Source organism: Terrapene carolina, unplaced genomic scaffold (assembly GCF_002925995.2).
Source record: "Terrapene carolina triunguis isolate 2854851 unplaced genomic scaffold, T_m_triunguis-2.0 Scaffold58, whole genome shotgun sequence".
NCBI lineage: Eukaryota > Metazoa > Chordata > Testudines > Emydidae > Terrapene > Terrapene triunguis.
Window position 1 is genome coordinate 5230305 of NW_020664409.1, and position 7975 is coordinate 5238279.

The following is a 7975-nucleotide window of genomic DNA, read 5'->3' on the forward strand; positions in this document are numbered from 1 at the left end:
GGCCATGCGGGTGCCCATGGCGGTGCCACTGGTCTGGAGGTATATATTGTCACCAAATTTGAAATAATTGTGCGTGTGGCTACCCCTCTGATACTTGATATCCTTGATGCTCTCTCCAAAAATTCAGTGAATCCTCCTAAAAGCAGTATTGACCTTTTGACATTAAAGGCTCTAATGGCCTTCCTTGCTCTCCAGGGAGAGGCTCAAACGTCACCTGAGAGTAAGGATGATGTGTACATATTAATAAAAGCATGACCCCTGCCCAGACTGGAACCCTGGTACATTGCTCTGCAGTGTTCTGACTCCTGCTCTGAAACTTTTAGTTTTTTGGAATGTTCTGGCATACCATGAGATGAAACATACGATACAAGTACTTAGTGCCAACCTCTCAAAGCCTTGTGTCGGGAGGCTCTTCAACTGGTGTATTATAACTACTTCCATAGAACTTGAAAAGCAGGCCTGTGAGCCAATGTGTAGCATCCTCTCTCCTGGGTCCTGAGTACAGAACCCCATGTTAACATGGCACATATACTTGAACTGATTCTTGATGTTTGTGAATCAGGTTCCTGATTGTACATTTCGAATCAGCCTGAGGAAGGGGGCCTATAGCAAAGCAAAGCTCCACCAGGGTTTTTTTTTTTTAAGTTATTTTATTTATTTTTCTAATTTATACAAATGCCTGTCTGAGCTCAGGGTGAGTTTAGATATGTGTTTTGGTGACTGCTCATGTGATGGCCCACAGAGAAATCATTACTCTCAAGTGTGTATACTGATTGCTTTTGTGTGTGGTGGATCTGGTGAAGATTTAGACACATCCAGGATCTAAATAGAAAAGAAGATCAGCAGCTAACTGTATTTCCAAATCCCGTCTGACTATCTGTTAACTTCAGACTGTAGCAGCTGACTGATGCAAGGATCCATCATTTCTGCAATGTACTCCCACACCAGAATTGGGAGTCAACAATCACTAGCTTCTGGGGTGTTTCTGTCTTGTAGGATCACTCATTAGTTATAGGCCCTGATATTGGAGAATACAACTGTTTGGGAGAATGGACTCAGACACCCTAAAGACTGTTTTCAGCCTGTGTTGGATTACTCTGATGTTTCACAGCCTGAGAATGAAGTTGATGACTCCCTCTCTAGGCTGAAGTTACTGCCAGCTGGTCATAGGAGAGCATGGAGGGAGGAGGCAATGTCTGATAGTTATTCCTCACAATCCTTCTTGGAATGTCACAGCCACTACCCTCTATTTGTAATTCATCACTGGACACTTGGGTTCCGCTCACTATGTGCAAGTGAGTGTTACAGCATCTCATGGGACTGGTGTGGTCTGTGTCTCAGCAGCTCCAGTTTCTTGGAAAGGCCCTTAGGCAATGAAGAAGTGGGGCTGTACTCACTGGTCACACTTCTATTACGCTGTCTGGCTAGTCCTTCTCAAGTGGCTTTGGTACTGTTTTGGAAATCTGTTTTTATATGTGCAAATCTGTCATTTTTGCTTCATGCTGCTGCTGGCTAACATGGTATAGTTGGGTACTGGCAGCTGTGACGGGGTTTGCTTAATTTTCTTATTTGGAAGACCTTTTTTCTTTGTTATATATAAAAATGATTTTAGGCGAAGGTTAATGACAAGAGGATGGTTTTATCATAGGAATGAGTCTGGACGTGGCTGGAAGAGGTGACAGAATCCCTCTAAATACACCTAGATTGGTTGGGGGATGATTAAACTGTGACTATATTAACGATTCACATGTATCTGAATTGTTTAGCAATCAAGGAAGATTTATGTAGGGAAGAGCTAAGAGAAATGGGCTGAAACTGAGCCAAGCAATATCTAGACTAACTGTCTGGAAACATTTCCTGACAACGATATCTATTAGAGTGTGGAATAGCTTCCTAGGGGACATGGTGGATGCTGTATAACATGGATCTTCTAAAAATTGACTGATCAAAACAATGGAGAATGTACTGTAGGGAATAATCCTGCACTGACTGGGAGAATGACCTACTACATTCTCCATCCAACTTTTACCATTCTAATGCACTTTGAAGTACCTATGTCAGTTTTGAAAAGAAGACTTGGGCTGATAAATCACTTAAGAACTTTTGAAATGGGAGTTAGACACCTACATAGTTTTGGGGATCTGGGCCTTAGTTTATAGATGATCCTTTTTTATCTTTCCTGACTTGATCCCTGAGAGTTGCTGTTTGGAGTTCTATAAGAAAAAGAGGGAACAGTGGGACTAGGAGTCAGGACTCCTCCTGGATCCTAGTCCTGCCTCTGTCACTGACTCATTGCACAGCCTTGGGCAACTTATTTATTTATTTCTGTGTCAGTTGCCCTATCTGCATAATGGGAATAATAATACTTTATTTGGATAGGTGCTATGAGGATTAATTAGTGTATGGCTATATAGCATTTTGAAGAGGTATAGTAAAGTGCTTTGTAAGTTATTAATAATAGAATAACATGTCGGACTTGCTTGTGCAATTATAATTTCTGCTGAGAATTGAACAATTCCTTCATTTTGTTGTGAAAGAACAAAACATTGGATTCATTTTTTAGAAGTGACTAGTGATTTTGGGGTACCCAGCTTGAGATATCTGAAATGGGCCTGACTTTCAAACAGGCCAGAGCATGCATCCTCTGGAAATCTGACCCCTTCAAAATGTCCCACATTGGACTCCCAAATTCACTAGTTATTTTGGAAAACTGTGCCATTCTGTATTACAGAATCAGCATACCAAGTGGCCCAAATTCTGCTTTCATTAACACCAGAGTAACTCCATCGAAATTACCCGTGTAAAAGAGCAGAATTTGGCCCAAAGTAACAACCTTGTTCTGAGAAGGTCACCATCTATCAATGGCATTATTATTGGTTAGTTCTAGTTCTCTTTTTGAACAGAGGATGAACTTTTTAAAAATAAGATGTGACAAACATTCTTTGCTTTTGCACTGAGGCAGTGGTTCCCAAACTTGTTCCGCCGCTTGTGCAGGGAAAGCTCCTGGCGGGGCGGGCCAGTTTGTTTACCTGCCGCGTCCGCAGGTTCGGCCAGTCGCGGCTCCCAGTGGCCGTGGTTCGCTGCTCCAAGCCAATGGGAACTGCTGGAAGCGGCGGCCAGTACGTCCCTTGGCCCGCGCCACTTCCAGCAGCTCCCATTGGCCTGGAGCAGCGAACTGCGGCCAATGGGATCCGCGATTGGCCGAACCTGCGGACGCGGCAGGTAAACAAACCAGCCCCGCCCACCAGGGGCTTTCCCTGCACAAACGGCAGAACAAGTTTGGGAACCACTGCACTAAGGCAACAAAATTCAAACAAACTGAACCAATAATATTGAAATGACTTCTAAATTATCCGTATTGACTTGCAGTTTCTCAAAGGATTGAAAGATGTTCATAATTTATGACATTTTGAAGGTCTTGTACTTACAGTACAATGTAAAGCTCTGTCAGTCTTAAGTAAGACTCATGATTTTAGGGAAACTTATTAAAATTCTTATACGTGAAAATATTAAAAAAGGATGAACTTTGGTCCAACAGCCTGGTAAAAGTCAGTTCTTTTAGTGATATAAAATGATGAATAGAATTCTATTGTATTTTGGAATTTGGGAAAATCAAATATTTAACATATTAAGAAAGAACTTCATGAGCTTTGACTTTGATTTGTATCTTACATATTCCTTTGGCAAACTTCAGGTGACTTCCTTAGACAACTGCAATGAGTCAGTGTCCAGTATCACCAACTTCCAGCATTAAAAAATTATGAGTCAGGCTCCCAAAAATCCTGAGATTTTTTAAAAATTAATTTTTTGGCTTCTTTTTATTTTACTTCTGGTTTTTGAGCCTTTAGGGTTCATATTTTCTCGGCAACAACAAGGGTTAGAAACTTTTAAAACAACAAATGCTGAGATTCCCATGTAATCACATGATTCCCGGAGTCAAGACTTTAAGAAAAACACCAAATATCATGAGACTAGTTTTGGGCGTTGGCAACACTGATTGTCAATTGATGGATTGATCATGGAGTTTGAGTTCTAATCCCATGTAATCCAATTGATTTCAGTAGAGTTGTATGTTGTAATTCAGCATTGAATTGGACCCAAAATGTGCACAATAGCTCAACCCACTAGAGATCCCCACTCTTACACCATAGAATAGGTAGTACTGGAAATCGTGTGTGTATATCGATGCTGAATACTTGGAGATGCTGGATGCAGTATAAGTAAGCCTACATTACAAAAAAGGTGACTTCTTAACTCAGGTTAAAACAGCAGTGAAGTATATGGCAACTCAGCCTTTAACTTGAGTTAACAGTGTAAGTTCAACCTCAAGCTCCTGTATAGGCTTTAACTCATGCTGCTAAGCCGAGTTGCCATGTCCTCACTGCTATTTTAACCCATTAGCTAATCCAAATTAAGAATACACCTCTTTTTTTTTTTTTTTTTTTTTGCAGTGTAGCAGGGCCAGCCCACAACATTTTGGCACCTGAGATGGGGAGCTCAAATGATGCCCCCATACTCCCACGCTTGGGCCAAAACTTTGAAAGGTCTCAATTCTGTCTTCTTCCTGTTCTACTCCTCTCATGGTACTGCTCTGCTACCTACCCCAATAAAGGAGAACTAACAACTTAAAATTCCTTGTTCAAAAATTTTAAGTAACACTTAACTTTCAAACACCTGAACAGCAAATGTAACTTTTCTTGTCTGCATAGTAAACTGGCATTTTTATCTGTTTGAATAATCAAAGTGGTGCTTTCTGTGCCTTCTTGGTTGCAAAGATTTGAACTGCTTCCTGCTGAAGGTCCACAGTCTGGGCCAGCTATTGAGATGGTTGCAAGGCCGACCAGACTCTCCTGTGTCATTGTGGAGCGTAGATGTGTTTTTATTAACTTCAGCTTGGAGAAGCTGCGTTCTCCACTGGCAGCTGTTACAGGAAGTATTAGAAGTATGTGCAGAGCAACAAAAGCATTTGGAAAGAGGGTGCTCATCTTATTTTTGCACATATATTCCAGAACAGCCTTTGGAGTTGATCCTGCTGAAATGTATCTTGAAAGGGCTTTCAGTTCATCACCTAAATCACTCGCATCAATATCGCGCATGTCATCATGTGTCAACACTGTCTCTAGTGCCCTGCATTGCTGGTGTAGGTCTTCTTCAGGTATAGTGAGGAGTTTTGGAATATCATACAACATCCCCAATATACTGCTGTGTTCCTTGAGCTGCCTGAAACATTCTTCAACTGACTGTATTGCACAATCTAGCACCTGGTTAAAGAATTCAACTTTGAATTGTTGTTTGGGATCTCTTAAGGGATTATCCCATGCCTCGTAATCAAAATGTCTTCTTCTTCGGTGACTCTTGTATTCTTGAATGGGTGGGAAAATAGCTTCAGAGTCAAGTTCCTCTGCCAACTTCTGTGCACTCTTCAGAACGTTTTGAAATCCCTCATCTGACTGGTAAGACTGTAGGTATGACTTTGCTTTGTCCAGTTGTTCCATTGCTCCAGATATATCAAGGTCAACATCTTGGAGTCTCTTGCTTACAACATTTATTTCAAAAAGTATGTCATGCCACAACACTAAGCCACACAGAAATTTGAAGTTATGTATGTTTCTGGTGATTCCATTGCCCTCTGCCCCTGTTCTCCCACGAACAGTTCCTGTCATAGCATTATCCTCCATAATGGCAACTATGGCATCATTTATCTTCCCAATTTGGTGTTTGATAGGCTTTATCGCCTCCACTCAACTTTCCCATTGTGTAGCACTCAGTGGTTTCAGTGTCAGAGAGGATGTTGCCAGATGTTGCTTCAAACTTTGCCATCGATGAGTTGATGAAGAGAAAAATACATAGATGCTTTGAATTACATTAAAAAATTCAGCAGCCTCACTAGAAGCTGATGCTATACCACTGACCACCAAATTCAATGAACAAGAACTGCATGGGACAAAAAAAGCTTGAAGGTTAAACTCTCGGATCCGTGTCTGCACTCCTCTATTCTTTCCTCTCATGTTGGCACCATTATCATAGCCCTGACCTCTCCTGTCAGCTATCGCAATTCCCGTATCTTCCAGCTTTTTAAGAAGCACATTTGTCATACCAGCTCCTGTAGTATCATCAATGTCAATAAATTCTAGAAAATGCTCTCTGACAGTCCCCATTGCAGGGACATTTTCACTAGGTTCTGTTGTTGTTACAAAACGCACCATTAAAGTAATTTGTTCCGTAGGGCTGATGTCAGGTGTGCAGTCCAGAATAACAGAGTAATATCTTGCTGACTTCAGATCTGCCACAATCTTCTGTTTGACTTTTGTTGCCAGTAACTCTATGATCTCATTTTGAATTGTTTTCCCAAGGTAGTGGTGTGTGTACATTTCTTGGGTGGTGACTCTTCTTAGATGCTCCTGGAGTACAGCATCAAACTCAGCCATCAGCTCCCCAATTTTAAGGAAGTTTCCATTGTTTGGCACATACAGCTGATATGAAGTGCCACGCAGTGCTAGGTTTTGGGTAGCAAGCATTCTCACAGTGGCAATGAGCCTTTTCAGAACATTTTGCCATTAAAGAGACTCTGATGCAATCTTCTCTTGATGCTGATCATCTATGGTGGCCTTTAACCTTAGTCTCATCTCAAGCTCTTTCCACCTATGGAATGCTCTCTGGTGATTTTCTGCCTTCTCATGGCATGCCAGATTTCTAGCCAGATTTTTCCAGTCCTTTGTTCCTATAGAACCCAATGTGGCTGGAACATTAGACTGGAAGAGTTTGCAAGAAAAACAGTATGCAGCATTCTGGGTTTTTGAGTACATAAGCCATGGCCTCTCCACTTTGTCACCAATGGGGATTTCATGCCAGTAATGTGTTGGAGGGAAACTTCTATTTTCATTGTCTTTGGGGAACATGAAGTTTTTCACTCGCTGTGGTCCATGCAGTACAAGGAAGTCCCTCAGGCTACGCTCAAGTGGGTCCACAGTCCTAGATCATCTAGACTTAAGGAACTAAACTCAGCAGCAGCTGTTTTTTGCACCTCCACCACACTCTTCTCTGATCTACACTTTTCTTTAGGAATGTGCATGGTTACATCCATTTGAGATGGAGATATGGATGCTGCAGTAGCTGCCAGATCACCTGCACTCTAGCTGGAAGATCAGGCATCTCCTCACCACTCACATCCTCACTGGGGCCAGAAGGCTCACCATCAACATTTGTGTCTATGTATCTCAGGCAGGGCCGGTTCTAGGTTTTTTGCTGCCCCAAGCAAAAAAATTTTTGGCTGCCCCCTACCCCCCCCCTGGGCTCCCCCCCCCCCCACCCCCCCTCCCGCCCCAACCCTGGGCCCTCCCCCCCCCCCCACCTGCACCCCCTGCCGCCCCAACTCTGGGCTCTCCCCCCCACCCCACCCTACCTGCACCGCCTGCCACCCCAGCGCTGGCAGGGTCCAGCCGGTCCAGCGCTGGCAGGGTCGGGGTAAGCAGCGGGGCTCCTGGGCCGCGCCTCAGCCCAGGGTCCCTCCAGCCGGGGCTCCCGCCTCCAGGACCGGCCGGGACCGGGGAGGACAGAGCCGGGGGACCGCCCCGGCAGGGGGCTGAGGAGCCGGGGCAGGGCAGCCCCAGAGGGAGCGGAGCCCCGGAGAGCGGGACGCGGGCCCCGCATGGCAGTGTCCCGCCCTCTATGGCCCCACTCCTGCTGCTGCTCCTGGCCATCCTGCCACAGTCCCTGGGCGGCTCGGGCTGCTTCGCCCAGCCCCAGCTGTGGCGCTGGGGGGCGGCTGCCTGCGGCACCTGCAAGCAGCTCCGTGTGCCCCGAGGGGCGGCCCCCAGCCCGAGTGTTCCGCACTCGGAGCCCGCCCGCCCATAAGGTGCAGGCGCTGCTCCCCGACGTGAACCGCAGCGGCCCCAGGGCGCCCCCGGTGCAGGACGCGCTGCTGCTGCCAGGGCTGGCTCTAGGCTTTTGCCGCCCAAGCGCCAAAAAAAAAAAA